Source organism: Hyperolius riggenbachi, chromosome 2 (genome assembly GCF_040937935.1).
Source record: "Hyperolius riggenbachi isolate aHypRig1 chromosome 2, aHypRig1.pri, whole genome shotgun sequence".
NCBI classification, from domain to species: Eukaryota; Metazoa; Chordata; class Amphibia; order Anura; family Hyperoliidae; genus Hyperolius; species Hyperolius riggenbachi.
The window spans coordinates 160,365,832-160,382,309 of NC_090647.1; the positions used below are offsets into that span (position 1 = coordinate 160,365,832).

The 16,478-nt window shown below is 44.8% G+C and overlaps 1 long non-coding RNA gene across 5 annotated transcripts in view; it reads left to right on the forward strand.

Moving 5' to 3' along the window:
* The window catches only part of LOC137544147 (uncharacterized), a 219,926-nt gene that overhangs the window by 87,214 nt on the left and 116,234 nt on the right, over positions 1-16,478 (forward strand). For 4 of the 5 annotated variants that reach the window (XR_011025735.1, XR_011025733.1, XR_011025736.1 and 1 more), the window contains 2 exons: positions 2,564-2,599; positions 8,595-8,676. This is a non-coding gene — a long non-coding RNA (uncharacterized lncRNA). The remainder of the gene's footprint in view (positions 1-2,563; positions 2,600-8,594; positions 8,677-16,478) is intronic. The other variant, XR_011025734.1, reaches the window with a different exon arrangement.

Genomic DNA, 16,478 nt, shown 5'->3' on the forward strand with positions numbered 1-16,478 from the left:
TACACAAAAAGGAAGTTGCAGGGCATGCTGGGTTGTCCTTTTTTGCTTCTCTACTTCCCCTCTAAACTTTAGTCTAAATTAGACTAAACTAATGCAGCCTGATTGGCTGAAGCCTCTTTCCCTCCTGTTTTGCCCTCCCACACCTCTGTTCCTCTCCTCTCTGGCCAATATTTCTCATGCTGAGACAATGCACTTTCTATAGTGAAGGGCGGGCAAATCAGGCAGAGGAGAGTAAAGGTGGCCACTAACGGTCCAATTTCTAGCGAAAATATTGTTCGAGCGATCAGAAATTTTGATCGGATTGGTTGTAAATAATCGCCATTGCTGGACACAGCATGAATGAGTGAAAAAAAATGTCGGCCGAATGAATTTTCGTCCAACCTAAATTTGGATTTTCTTGTTGGTTGTGATAGATAGGAAGCAAAGATTGGTTCGTTGTTGGTGTAGTGAATGATGCTTTACAATATTTCACTTCCTATCTGATCGCTTGAACGATTTTTCGCTAGAAATTGGATTGTTAGTGGCCACCTTAAGGGAGGAAATGACATCAGGATTGGCTTCAAAATAGCCACAGTTAATATGGGAAATGCTAAGAATGATTTTCACTTTTTTTTCTGTAGAAAAATCACTAAAATCAAAACGTGGACAGTGCAATACATATGTTATGTAAGTAGAGCAAGTATTTATCTACTTATACTGCATATGTTTTTTTTCCTGAGATAGTATGGCTGACAGCTCCTCTTTAATGAATCACAGGACTGGTAAATGAATATTTACAACAGTCAAAAAGGAACCTACTTTCTATGTTGGTTTTGTTTTTTTTACTTTTTTTCACTGCTTAATTACATAGTTATATAATAAGTATTGGCTTACGGTTATACAAATCTAAATGCTACTTGTTTAGCCTCTCTGTTAAGCTTTGAAGCAGGGCTAAGAAATGTTCTTTGATCTGCTTACAGTATCTCTTACAGTATCTCTGTTTCTATCAGTGAATCCAGCAGCAGAGTGTTGTATCCCTAGGCAAATGCTTTATGTGAATTATCTTGATATGAGCATGTGTCTCTTTCTCTCTGTGTATAGATAATTGAGCATGAAACCCAATAGCTATCTACCGGACCATCTCTACATGCAACGCACTCATAAAATTCCAACGGGAGGGGTTTTTTTGTTTTGTTTTTACTGTGGACAGGAACAGAAAAAATGCCATAATCTCCACTATATTTAATTTATCTGTGCTGTATTCACTGGAGCTAGAAGATAGAAGAAGAAGATAGAAAATGATTTTCTGTCTTGACTGTCACTGCAGTACAATGTGGTTACACGGTTATATGCCTAGCCTAGTCTGCGCGCACTCACTACTGACCATTTACTTCACATCCTAAGTAAAATAGTTTAACTTACCACTGTCAGGAAAACTAACCAGGCATGCATTACAAAGCAGAGCAGACAGATTCTAGACAAGCATTCTTTGAAAATGAAACATTTTTCTGTGGCTTTAATAGGGAATCTGAGGTGAGAGGGATACGGAGGCTGACATGTTTATTTCCTTTTAACCACTTGAGGACTGCAGGGCTAAACCCCCCCCTAGTGACCAGGCCATTTTTAGCAAAATTGGCCACTGCAGCTTTAAGGCCAAGCTGCAGGGCCGCACAACTCAGCACAGAAGTGATCCCCCCCCCCTTTTCTCCCCACCAACAGAGCTCTCTGTTGGTGGGGTCTGATCGCTCCCCCCAGGTTTATTTTTCTTTTAATAAATATTATTGTTTGTTTTTTTCTTGAAAAACCCCTGTTTCTTTAAATTTCTTCCCTCCCTCCCTCCCTCCCCACAGCCAGCCAATTATGGCGATCGGCTGTCATAGGCTTCTGCCTATGAGAGCCGATCGCTCTCTTGTCCCCCATGGGGACTGCCGTGTCACACGGCTGTCCCCAGTGCAGCGCTGCTGCTCATCGCAGCGCTGCACCTAGTAAATAGACGGCGTGATCGCCGTCTAACAGTCTCCCAAGCGGCAATAGCCGCTCGGAGACTGAAGGCGGGGCGGAGCTCCGCCCTCCGAGCATGAGATGCGCGCGCACCATGCGCACGATCTCATGCAAAACAGAGCCCCAGGACTTTACGCCAATTGGCATTAGGCGGTCCTGGGGCTGCCGCCGCGGCCACGCCTGCTGGCGTGACGCGTGCGGCAGAAGGTTAATTAATGCACATTGCCTAGCCGTCCTGCTGATCCTCTGCCTTTAATACTTGAAACCACTCATAAACAAACCTTGAACACGCATGCAGATCAGACATCTCTCTGACAAATCTGACCCTACTGGCCAGAAAGATGAGCAGGACTGCCAGAGAAATAAATATGGCAGCTTCCATGGGTCTCACACCTCGGGTTCCTTTTAAAAATGGTCATAGCTGTTATCACTGTAATGAGATGGTTGTGGGCTTATTCAGTGTGTAGTAACTTAGTAACCGGTCATCTCAACCTGCATTATTCTGGTTGAAACACCATTACAAATATTGGCATTCATATATACAGTAGTATGTTTCTGAACTGTACATCTGGTTGTTTGGCAGGTGGTCTCCTCTAAGCCCATTTCTTGGCTCTACATGGTAGGTTATAAGTGCAATTCTGATTTTGCTGTTTTCACAGTCTTGCCAATATAAACATATATAAATGATGGAATGTATTGATTTCCTATGGTGTTGCAATTGAGAATATGTTTCAGAAAATAGACACCGTCTTACTATACAACACATTCTCAAGTTGCACGGAAACGCCACAGTCTTATAACCCTTACTCAGCTTCTCCATGAGAAGTAGCTATGTGAAGGGTCGTATAACCAGCTGTTAAATTACATCTTTAAAAAGCCTTACATTTCTTCAGTTATTGTTTTTAAAGCCAAAGGCCTACACCTACAGTTTGTTTAAAAAGTCAAATGCTATATAAAAGGGAAGCACAATACAATGAGTCTAGTTCTGCTACAAGGCGTAACTGCCAGGCAATGTTATGTGTTGTCACACAACTTTCAAGCCTGAGGGAAATCTATACACTGTAGGTTGGACAAACAAATAACTCTGTAGACTGTGGTGAAGCAATGAAGTGAGAATATAAACATGCTGATCTTCTGTGCATAGCAATACCACAGGGACTGTTATTAGAGACCAGTAATAAGTAAAATATGTAATCTAGTTGTGGTCAGGTCCAGTATGTTATTGATGTATCCTTATTTAACTAAGGACAGAGGTATGTTAGGATTGCAGGTACATAAGTATGTGTGTTCTCCTTTGTCCTCTGCGCTCCCTCTGGTACCAGCTATCCATGGTTGGGAGGAAGTCAAACTTTGAAAGAGGAAGAGGCTTGTGGCGAAAGTTTGTTCCTTTCCCACCCCGATGACACCTTCTGACCACCCATGCTTAACATAAGATCCGTCTACATGTCTGCTGCAGTGAACTAGATAAAGATGGTGCCTGAGAGGCCCTGTTAAAAATGTCACACAATAGGCGACAATGTTAAAAGCCTTGATTAGTGTCTATAAATGGTAATTTGGGTGCCGAGATGCGCGCAAGGTTTATAGCCATTATTTTACCATTATAGCCACTCATATCCACTATTTAGCCATTCATAGCCATTATTTACCGTTTATAGCCACTAATAAAGGCTTTTAACATTGCCACCTATGGCGGCGAAAAAAAAATCAGGGGTAAGGAGGCAGGGTCTTTAGTGTTAGGAGTGTGAGGGGGCCCTTGGGGGTTAAGGTTAGGCACCAGGGGGGTGGAGGCTAAGGTTAGGCCCGGAGGGGGGGGAAGCAAGGTTAGGTAGGGTAAGGCACCACCAGGGGGGTCTTAGGGTTAGGCACTGGTAGATGAAGAGTACTGTTTGATAGTCAGGCCAAAGCTGCGCTGGAAATTTGGGCAGCTATAGCGGGGCTCAGTCAGTGATTTGGGCGCCATCAAGAGATGAAGCCGAAATTGCAATAGAAACAGCGTAATTTGGGAGCCAGCAATAGCGGTGTGATTTTTTTCCCCCTCATTTTAGGGTCTAAAAGCACATGAAAAAATTGTACTGCTTTTAGACCCTAATATCAGGAAAAATCATACCACCAGGGAGGTTAAATTAATGTGTCACAAATGCTATATACAGTAAAACCAGCATTCTCTGACTCACACAAGGAATGCCTGATAACCGATAGCAGTACTTTCTGGTTGCTTGAGAAAGCCCCCTTCCAAACTGTGCAGAGCAGTGAGCAGCGGAGTGATTTACCACAGCACTGGGGTGCCACCCTCCACTCTGCTTCTTACAGCGTCTGGCTGTGCTGCTCCATCCCCCATAGGCTCCCGATATGTGTCACCTGACATGCATCATGGTCACCTGACATGCATTGGGAGCCTATGGAGCAGGGGTCGAGTCCTGCGTGAACGCGGGTGGACAACGTCCACTTACTTTTTCTTGAGCGTGGACGCCGTCCACCCTAGCAGGACTCGTTACTTCCTGGTCGGGAGCAGCGGTCATGTGACACTGCTCAGTCACATGACCGCTCGGCGCTACTTCCTGCTTCCTCCCCTCCTCTCTACAATGCAGACGGCAGCGTAATGACGTGCAGGGGCAGCACTTCTACGCTTTTTACCCGTCAAGCACCAGTTAGTCAGCCGCAGCCCCAGAAAGACTGACTGACTCACAGCTTTGTTTGTTTTTATAGATTTGATTTCCTTTCTTTGCTGAGCACCCGGCCACTTTGCTCCTGATCGCTCGCCTCAGGCTCAGCAGAGTTCAGCACCAAGTAGTAGCCTACTGTGCAACTGTTGGTAGCAAGTTGTTGCTGGCTGCATTTTGTCAGTGACACTGACAGTGTAGTCTGCCATTTTGCCTGCCAGTGCCAGATATTGCCTGTTATTGACCTCTAGTCTGCCATTCTGCCTGCTTGTGCCAGATATTGGCTGTTATTGACCTCTAGTCTGCCATTCCGCCTGCCAGTGCCAGATATTGCCTGATATTGACCTCAGTCTGCCACTCTGTCTGCCAGTGTCAGATATTGCCTGATATTGACCTACAGTCTGCCACTCTGCCTGCCAGTGCCAGATATTGACCTCTAGTCTGACACTTTGCCTACCAGTGCCAGATATTGCCTGATATTGACCTCTAGTCTGCCTGTACCAGTGCCAGATATATTGCCTGATAATTGGCCTCTAGTCTGTTTGCACCACTTCCAGGTATATTGCCCGATATTGTCCTCTAGTCTGCCTGTACCAGTGCCCGATATATTGCCTGATAATTGGCCTCTAGTCTGCCTGCCAGTGCCAGATATATTGCCTGATAATTGAGCTCCAGTCTGCCTGTACCACTGCCAGATTACATGTATTTTGGGTGATCTGCTGCCAGATTACTCCTATTTTGGGGAACTGGTACCAGATTATGTGTATGTTGGGAAAACTGCTGCTGCCAGATTACGTCTATTTTGGGGGAACCACTGCCATATGATCTGTATTTTGGAGGAACTTCTGCCAGATTACGTGTCTTTTTAGTGAAATGCTGTCAGATTACATCTATTTTTGGGGGGTACACTATGGCAGAGCTCAAACTTCCCCAGCAGACCTTTCACACCACTACTAAAGTCATGTATATTTGGCCACACCCATGACCATGCCCACATTCTGATGCGTGACCATGCCCATTTTTCGGCGCATCACACGCAGGGGTTTTTCAGGTGAGTCCACTCACCATTTTTCCCAGGACTAGACTGCTGCTATGAAGGATGCAGCAGCACAGCCGGCAGCTGTAAGCAGCAGAGGTAGATGGCACCCAGTTCTCTGGTAAGTCACTCTGCTACTCTGCAGAGCTGGGGAGGGGACAGAGAGGCACACCCCTCTCCCCTTCCTCATGGCACCATGTAATCCAGTTGCTTGAGTATGCCGGTTGCCTGAATGACAGATAAGGGGTTTACTGTAGTGTGAATACTCTGCTTCCCTTTTAACTTTTTAAAAGGGAAATATTCAATTCAATTTAATTCACTTTATTGTCATTGTGTAACACAACGAAATTACTGGCCAATATGCAATTAACTTTTTCTCCTGAGTTTTCTTCTAGGTGATGTTTTTAAACTTGACAAAAAAATGCCCCTTAAAGAGGCCGGGTTCTGACTATGCAATCCACATACAGAGGCTGGGTCTGCCTATACTGCCCAGCCCCTGTTGCTATTTCAATCCTCCTAAGCCCTCCCCCCCCCCGCGCTCTGCTATCCCCCATAAATCACGGCCGCGCTGTCGACACACAGCGTGTCACAGCGGGCTGTGTTTATCTCTGTACTGTCCAGTCCCCATCCGCGTCCCTTCCCTCCCCGCTGATTGGAGGGAAGGGACGCAGGCGGGACCAGAGCTATTCAGGAGGCGGGGGGAGCACGCAGAGTGACAGTACAGCTGTAAACACAGCCTACACAGAGCAGCTGTGATTTATGGGGGATTGTAGAGCGCAGGGGGAATTTAGGGGGGATTGAAATAGCAACAGAGGCTGGGCAGTATAGACAGACCCAGCCTCTGTACGTGGATTGCATTGTCAGAACCCCGCCTCAGGTTCTCTTTAAGTCACCAGAAAGCAAGAAAATGCTCAAAATTATTTTGATAGTACATTTTCACCTACTTTTTGGTACTTTTTTAGTTGAAAACTGCTGGAAAGATATTTAAAATCAAAGATGAAAAGATGAAAAATGATCTCCTAGGAGAAAACTCAGGTGAAAAAGAAATTTGCATTTGGCCCACTATGTCTAAGACTTTAATGTTTTTTTTTGTCTGCAGATCAAAGTTAAAATCAAAATGACAGATGTTATTAATAAAAAAATGGTACTAATTTCAAAACAACGGCTTAAGAGAATAGTTAATTACTGATCCCATTCTTGTAGAGGAATGAGAACTTTATGTGCCCAGAACCCTGATCTTTTAATTCAAATGTTTATCTTCCAGGCCAGAATGTCAAATTTTAACCACTTTACCCCCGCGCGTACGTATTTCTCCGCCCCTTTTTCCATCCTTTAAAAACCAGGGACGGAGAAACACGTACTTTCCGCGTTCCCGACGCTGTCCGCGCTCCCGCTCGTAAACACGCCGCCCGCCGCTAGTAAAACCGCCGCCGCCCGCTCGCCCGGAGATCAATGAACGGGAAAATCCATTCCCGTTCGTTGATCTAAGCCCCACAATGACCCGCTGCTCTCCTATGGGCAGCGCGATCATTGTGAGAAGAAACTCACGTGTCCAGCCTCCTTATTCTTCCTCCAAGCTTCCGGAAGGAGGCTTGGAGGTCGCAATAAAGCAAAAAGTTACTGTGGCCATCTTGTGGCCAAATAGTAAACTACACCCTACACATTTTTCACATACAAATAAATGACTTTTACACACAAAATTAACTCATTACCTCCCACACTCCCCATTTTTTTTTTTTTTTGTAATTAAAAAAAAAATCAAAAATTTACAATTAAAAAAAATACATAATTAGTTACCTTAGGGACTGAACTTTTTAAATATTTAAGTCAAGAGGGTATAAACACTGTTACTTTATAAACTATGGGCTTGTAATTAGGGATGGACGCAAAACTGAAAAAAATGCACCTTTATTTCCAAATGAAATATTGGCGCCAAACATTGTGATAGGGACATAATTTAAACGGTTTTATAACCGGGACAAAAGGGCACATAAATTTCATGGGTTTTAATTACAGTAGCATGCATTATTTAAAAACTATAATGGCCGAAAACTGAAAAATAATTTTTTTTTCCCCACATTTTTCCTATTTTCCCATTAAAACACATTTAGAAAAAAATAATTCTTGGCATAATGTCCCACCTAAAGAAAGCCTAATTGGTGGCGAAAAAAACAAGATATAGTTCATTTCATTGCGATAAGTAATAATAAAGTTATAGACGAATGAATGGAAGGAGCGCTGAAAGGTGAAAATTGCTCTGGTGGTCAGGGGGTAAAACCCCTCAGTGGTGAAGTGGTTAAAGAAGAGTTATTAAACACAACAGCCAAAGACTCAATAAGCTGCTGTGAGTAGGTACATATTACGTACTCGCTATCTGCAGAATGCAGGTATCTATAAGCTGCTGTGAGTGAGAACATATTACATACTCGCTATCTGCAGAATGCAGGTATCTATAAGCTGCTCTGAGTGAGAACATATTACATACTCGCTGTCTGCAGAATGCATGTATCTAGGTATCTATAAGCTGCTGTGAGTGAGAACATATTATGTACCTTCTGTCTGCAGAATGCAGGTATGCGTGCTACTCACTGTAGCAAAACAAGCCTGCGGGTGAATTTATATAGCCTACAAATATGGTAATACCTGTGTTTGTTAAGTACTCAACAAAGAACTCAATTGTTATGTACCATTATTAGCATTATAGCATGTAAGCATGACTCAGTAAGTTCTGCTTCACTTAGATCCTACAAGAGATCAACTATGTTATGCAATGTGTTTTTACTGATGTGATGTCAGCCATAGAATGCATGCTAACATTAAAATGGTAAGAAAAACATTAAACAAAGGTAAACTGCCTCAGAACCAACTGCATATTAAAGTATCTGCTGGTCTCTCTTTGTATGCCCAATGCTGTATAGGTTCAGTAGAGTGCACAGCAGCTATGGAATGTCTAAGAGAAGAATCATACATTGATAATAACTGACAACCTAGGCAGACAGGGTAAGTAACTCACTGTAGAACACTAAAGAGCAAGAGCTAATAACCAACACAGAGCAAATCAGATGTGGACTATTAATGCTGTCAGATTCATTACAGAACCCTGTTTGGATCACAGAGGTAATTCACTTACCGTATGTACTCGCATATAAGCCAACCCATGTATAAGGCTAGGTCCACACTTGTCCAGTTGCAGATCGGATCCGTTTCAAATGAATCTGTTTTTCTAAAAAAAAAAAACAATTTCTCTCCCCGTTTTACTGTTTTTTTTTTGTCCTTTTTGCAGCATACGTTTCCAGTCCATGGAAACGTATCCCCATGGGCGTCATGCAGGAGGGGGTAGCAAGTAGAAAGGGGGGCAGCGAGGACAGCGGGGGGGAGGGGGGTCGGCCCCCTCCCTCACCTGGGTCCCCCTTTCCCTGCTCCCCCTCCATATAGTTTCTTATTAAATTCGTTTTTAAATCAATGTATCAGCAAGCGACCGGGGAACTTACTTCATTGCGTTCCACCGCTCGCCGCGTCACTTCCTGCAATGTTGCCCTCTGTACTTCATTGGGTGGCATTGCTGGAAAGATTTTTTGAATTATTTTTTAAATTATGTAGCTAGCCTAGCGCTATCTACATGATTCCCCCCTCCCTGCAGCACCCCTCCCACCCCTCCGATCGCCGCCAGCGATCAAGCACATCCGGAAATCCCGTTCTGAATGGGATTTCCTTTAGGGCTTCCCCCGTCGCCATGGCGACGAACGGAATTATGTCATCAATGTCGTGACATCACAGGGAGTCCCGGTCCACCACTCAGCGCCGCCTGGCACTGTTTGGCCAGGCTGCGCACGGGGTCTTGGGGGTGGGGGTCCTGTAACGTGGCGGGTAGCGGCGCATCGGCGGCAAGTGGCAGCGATCACATACAGCACGCAGCTAGCAAAGTGCTAGCTGCGTGTTTTAAAAAAAAATTGCAAATCGGCCCAGTAGGGCTGGTGCGGTGCACAGCGGCGGTCATGGACGAGCTGAGCCAAGAAGGTTAAGTTAGCCAATGAATTGTATCATCCTGATTCAAAACTTCTTGCTTTTAGTATAACTGATATTTATAGTTGAACTCCACCTAAAAATTGATTAATTTTGGACAGCATAGAAAAGAATTAAGCCTTGTAAACACATCTGTGCTGAAAATCTGACCTGTCCCCTGAGGTCTAGCAAAGTCGCCTAATGATCTGTCATGCCTATTCTTTAACCACTTCACCCCAAGGAGGTTTTTACCCTAACGGACAAGAGTGATTTTCACCTTTCAGTGCTCATCTCTTTCATTTGCCCATAGCTTAACCTCCTTAGCGGTAACCCCGAGTCAGGCTCGGGACGGAGAGCCGCAGCTCAGAGTGATAATCCCGAATTGGATCCTTCGGAGGTGTGGAATGTGCAGGGCTGCTGCAGATCTATCTAGCAGTATGTTTTTTAGGGTCTAAAAGCTTGAGGGAAAATTGCACAGCTATTGGACAATACATTTGGAAATAATCATACCGCCAGGTTAACCATTTCAGCCAGCGGGGATTTTTCACCTTATGCATCAGAGCAATTTTCACCTCCCATTCATTCGCTAATAACTTTATCACTTCTTAACACAATTTATTGATCTATATCTTGTTTTTTCCACCACTAATTAGGCTTTCTTTGGGTGGTACATTTTGCAAAGAATGATTATTTTATAAATGTATTTTAACAGGAGTAATAAGAAAAAATTGAAAAAATTCATTATTTCTCAGTTTTCCGCCCATTATAGCTTTAAACTAATCCATGCTACCATAGTTAAAACCTATGTATTTTATTTGCCCGTTTGTCTCGGTTATGACACCATTTAAATTTTGTCCCTATCACTATGTATGGCGCCAATATTTTATTTGGAAATAAAGGTGCATTTTTTCCATTTTGCGTCCATTACTATTTACAAGCTTATAATTTAAAAAATGTTCGTAGTATACCCCCTTCAAATGCATATTTAAAAAGTTCAGACCCTTAGGTAACTATTTATGTTTTTTTTTTATTGTAATTTTTTTTCCATTAAAAAATTTATTAGGGTAATATTTTGGTGTGGGAAATAAACAGTTATTTTTTTGTTATTATATGTGTAAATTGTAATGTAAAAAAACTGTAGATGTAGTCTTACTATTTGGCCACAAGATGGCCACCTTGAGTTTTTTTTTTCTCCTTGTGCTTCTCGCTAACCGGAAGCACAAGGGGGACGCTGAAAATTTTATTGGCAGAAAGACTGAAGCCTCTAGTAAGAGGGCTTCGTTTTTTTTGCTGGGGACACGAATCGGTGATCGGGAAACATATTCCCGTTCACTAATCCCAGGGCCACCGGAAGACAGCACGGGGGCGCGCCCACGATCACGCGCGGGAGCGCACCGCCGCAGCAGAGCAGCCGCCTGGACATGAGCATCACGCCCGGGCGGCTGAAATGGTTAATCACTACTAATCACAATGAAATGATCTATATCTTGTTTTTTTCACCACCAAATAGGCTTTTTGGGGTTGATATTTGTTTTCAGTAATTACTTTGTTTTCTATGCATTTTAAAGGGAAAAACAAGCAGTTTTAATATAAACACTGCTACTGTACATAAAACCCACACATTGTATCTGCCTATTTGTCTTGGTTATCACAAGGTTTGAATTATGTCAAGGTGTATTTTTTCTGTGGTGTTTTTTGTTTTCTCAGTGCACACTACCAATGGTTACAAGCCTTTATTAGCAAATATAGCTGTAATACACCCTCGTGGCATACATATTTAAAAAGCTTAGTCCCTAACTATTTATGTGTTCCCTTTTCAATTCTTTCACTTTTGGTGTTTTTTACAAGATATTTATTTTGATGCAGAGTATATGAAAATAATAATTTTATTGCTTTTGATTCAGTTTGCTGCAAAACAAAAAAATCGCATGAGCAAGGCCTTAGCTCTCAAACAACCCAAATTCTCTTCTCTCGCTTGTCACGGTTAAAATGATACCCCATATACCTCATCAGATAGCTTTTTAGTCACATAATACACTGTTAACCATGAGCAGTGCCAATGGATTTTTCAAGGCCATTTTTTGCACCAAAAGTAATACAGTCATTCTTTCCTAACAAATCCCTTGGAGTCTCAGAACATTCCATACAGGTCATAAATGTCACCATTCTGAAAACCAGAGACCCAGACCTACTCAGATATACATATTTTGTAACATTTGGACTTATGCGGCTTTGCTGAAATTGCACCTTAACTTTGAAAATGTTCTTTTTTAACAGTTTTTTCCACTTTAGCACAAAAAATGCACATGACCTAGACCCCCAAATTCTCTTCTCTTGCTTGTCCCGGTTAAAATGATACCCCATGTACATTATCAAACAGCTTTTTGGCCCCGCAATACACTGTTAACCTTTAGCAGTGCCAATGGATTTTTCAAGGCAATTTTTTTTTGCACCAAATGTAACAATGTAATTCTTTCTTCTCAAAGCCCCTGGAGTGTAAGAACATTCAATAAAAGTCACAAATGTTACCATTCTGAAAACTAGAGACCCAGACCTACTCAGATATTGTTATTTGGTTACATTTGGACTGAGGCCCCGTTCACACAGCACGCGTTTCCAGCCGCGTTTTGGAAACGCGTGCAGGTGGCCGACACGCACGACATCAGACATTGCATAGAGTGCAATGTCTGATGTTCCCACTGCATGCGTTCCGGACCTGTGCGGCATTTTTTGTAAAAACGCGTGGCTGTCCCATTCACTTTTCAGTGATGGGATCAGCCACGCAACGCACACAAACGCGGATGGCGTGCGTTCGCATGCGTTGCATTCCGCATGCGAGGCCATCTGCGTTTGTGATGTGAACGGGGCCTTACTGCGGTTTTGCTGAAATTTGACTATAGCTTGAAAATAAAAGTTTCTTTATGATTGATTGAGTTTGTGCCTACCTATTTTTTATCTGACATGACTCCAAGTTTCAAAACTCACCAAAATGTATTCTACAACTCAGCATAGTTAAAATGATACAAAATCTGGCTTATTTGTAAATAGAATAATTAAAGTGAAATCTATATCACAACCCTTAAAGGGAGGGTTCACGGAGAAATAAAAATACTAATCCACTTACCTGGGGCTTCCTCCAGCCCGTGACAGGCAGGACGTGCCCTCGACGGCACTCTGGAGGCTCCCGGTCTTCTCCGGTGGCTCACCCGACCTGGCCAGGCCGGCTTCCAGGTCGGGCTCTTGTGCGCTCCACTTATTCATTTGTAGTTAGCCAATAAATGGTATCATCCTGATTTAAAACTTCTTGCTTTTACTGATGGCTAACACGGTACAATACCCTACTGCTACTCCAACGTGCGGCTCACACGGTCGCGCTGATGTCATCGGACGTCCTCCTGGCTGTTCTGCGCAGTGCAGTTCGTAAGACGTCCGATGACGTCAGCGCCACCATGTGAGACGCACGTTGGAGTGCAAGGAGAAACCCGACCAGGAAGCCGGCCTGGCCAGGTTGGGTGAGCCACCGGAGAAGACCTGGAGCCTCCGGAGTGGGCTGGAGGAAGCCCCAGGTAAGTGGATTCGTATTTTTATTTTTTTTAAACAACCCCGTGGATCTTCCCTTTAACACTAATGACAAATACATTGGAACTCACCATTGCAGGTCTAGCAGAATGGAGTCAGACGCTAAGGCAAGCCAGTGGTCAGAAGATGGGGGGTGGTCTGCAAAGTAAAGTCTTGTGGCTAACACTATCGCCTTGCAGTAGAAATTCCAAGCGAAAAAAATTCCAACTATTCAGTGTCTTGAGTTTCCTCCAATCTTCAGGGTTTCCTCACATACCTCCAAAAAACAGTGGTAGCTTAACTGTAGACTAGTGGTAACTGTGAGCTCCTTTGAGGGACATTAAGTGGCAAATATAAGTAGAGATGAGAAAATAAAGTCCAGTGAAAATGTAGGGTTATCAAAAAAATAAAAATAAAATAATAATGATAATTAAAAAATGATGTCTTATAACTGCTGAGGGCATGATAAGCCTCAAAGCAGTCGGCAACACAGTCCTGACAGTGAGGGGCACTTTGGGCAGTGGTATCTGCTGTCACTCCGCCTCTTGTTTTTAGTGCACATCCGGCATCTTTTCTGTGGCTTCTGCTTGATTTCATTTGGGGGTATCAGGGCCGGAAAATGTCTTCCACTTAGTCGAACGGTGTCATCTATCTGCACTGGGGTGACGACATCCCTAATTTGCCCATTTTCAGTTTCCAGTGACCTTATCACTTCCCGCTGAAACTGGAGGAAGCTGTCATTGTGGCCTGTCTTTTTAAAAACCACATAGGTATTGTGTATTGTGTGTATTTGTAACAGGTAAAAAAAAATTTTTTTGTACCATGCCCTCCATTTTTTTTTTTGAGTAAGTGGGGGCCAGCATTTGGTCTGCAAGATCTACCGCACCCATCTTCTTGTTGTATTCAACCAGTGCCACTGGCTTTTCAATGCGTTCCCTTCATGTTGTGACAGGAACCATTGCCTCGTTTTGGATTGATGTGAGAATCAATATGTTTCTCTTGTACCTAAATTTGACAGCAAGGAGCTCACCACACCTGAGACTGCAGGATTCCCCTTTTTTTTAATATTTTATTAACCACCTGTGGTGGGAGGCCTTTGCGATTTGCTCTTACCATCCCACAGGCTCCAGTCTGGGCAGCGTACAAGAATTTAAAGAGTGGAACGCTTGTGTAGTAGTTATCTACATACGCATGATAGCCTTGGTGGAGGAGTGGATTAGCTAGTTCCACCACAATTTTCCCACAGGTAGGCATGTACTCTGGGCACCCACCTGGCTGTTAAAGGTTATTTTTTTCCCTCATATATCATGAAAGCGTATGCGTAGCCAGTGCCACATTCACGTAGCTTGTAAAATATTATCCCATATTTAGCAGCCTTACTTGGAATGTACTGCTTGATCCCCAATCGGCCATGGAAGGGTAGGAGGGATTCATCCACTGCTATCTTTTTCTGGGGTGTATATTTCTCTAAATTTTGTAGAGAGAATGTCAATGATAGGCCTCAACTTAAAAAGTTTGTCGTGGGCAGGGTCACCTCTGGGTGCGCTTTGAGTATTGTCACATTAAAGTGCAGCATTTTGCTAGATCCTCAAAGCGCTGCCTGCCCATTGTAGTTGGAAACAAGGGTGAACTGTTTAAAATGTCCTTAGTCCAGTACAGGCGGATCTTTGGCTGTTGGAGTATGCCCATGTGTAGTGTTAGGGCCAGAAAAGTTTTTTTTATCTCTGCTACAGTGGTGGGCTGCCATCTTCTGGTCATACAAGAGGAGGGGTTCTGGGCTAAAAAATGCTGCGCATACAAATTTGTTTGCATGACAATATGCTGCAGCAAATCCTCAGTCACAAAAAGGCTAAAAAAAAAAAAGTCCACAGGCCTAAAATTGTCTGTGGGCACCGAGATCCAGCTTGCCCCTGTTAAAGGGGGGATGTTGGGCATTTCTCAATTGGCGGGTGACCAGGTGCCACTAATTAATTCCTCAGGAACTGGTGGCCTGGCTCCTGTGTGACCTGTGCTGCCAGTTGCAGCCATGCTGCTCACCAAGCCCCCTGCTGTGGCTCCTGAGGGGTCAGTGGATTCCTCAATCAGGCTCGGACTGAGCCACTGAAGCACCAATTTTTCCATCAGGGGTCCTCGGCCGCCCCGCCTCCTGGGGGCCCCAGTGCTGAAAAAGAAGGGGGCACAGTGCAGGAAGGGGGGAAAGTGGGCACAGAGCGGCAGGGAGGGGGGAAGCCCCCCTCCCTCCCCTAGGGCCTCCCCTTCTGCACTCCCCCCACCTCCAGAATTGCAGCCAGCCAGCGGAACGGCTTACCGAGAACGATAGCTCTGCGTGCCGCTGGTCTGGTCTTCTGCACTGACACTGTCCAATCACGCTCTCGCAGTACTTCCTGTGAGAGCGTGATTGGACAGTGCAGTGCAGGAGACCAGACCAGCAGCGGCACGCAGAGCTCTTCTCTCGGTAAGCGATTCCCACTCACTGCCGCTGCTGGCTGCAATTTTGGAGGGGGGAGCAAGAAAGGGGGGGGGGCCCTAGGTGAGAGAGAGGGGAGAGGCTTCCCCCTCCCTGCCACTCTGTGCCCACTGCCCCCCCCCTTCTAGCATGGGGGCACTGAGACCTGTCTACCTAACCTGGGGGGGGGGAGCCCAGAAGGGGGGGGCCTAGGTGAAGGAGGGGGGAGGCTTCCCCCCTTCCCGCCGCTCTGTGCCCACTTTCCCCCTTCCAGCATGGGGGCACTGAGACCTGTCTACCTAAACTGGGGGTGAGTGTGGAAGGGGGGGCCCTAGGTGAGGGAGAGGGGGAGGCTTCCCCCCTCCCTGCCACTCTGTGCCCACTTCCCCCCTTCCAGCATGGGGGCACTGAGACTTGTCTACCTAAACTGGGGGTGATTGCGGAAGGGGGGGCCCTAGGTGAGGCAGAGGGGGAGGCTACCCCCTCCCTGCCGCTCTGTGCCCACTTCCCCCCTTCCAGCATGGGGGCCCCCACTAACTGGGGACCTGCCTACCTAAACTGGGGACACCTATAGACCTGGGTATATCTATACTGGAGACATCTATATACCTGCCTACATAAACTGGGAAATCTGCCGGCTGCCGCCAATCTGATTGCATTTTGTGGGGATATCTGCCGCCAATCTGATTGCATTTTGTGGGGAAATCTGCCGCCAATCTGATTGAATTTTGTGGGGAAATCTGCCACCAATCTGATTGCATTTTGTGGAGAAATCTGCCGCCAATCTGATTGTATT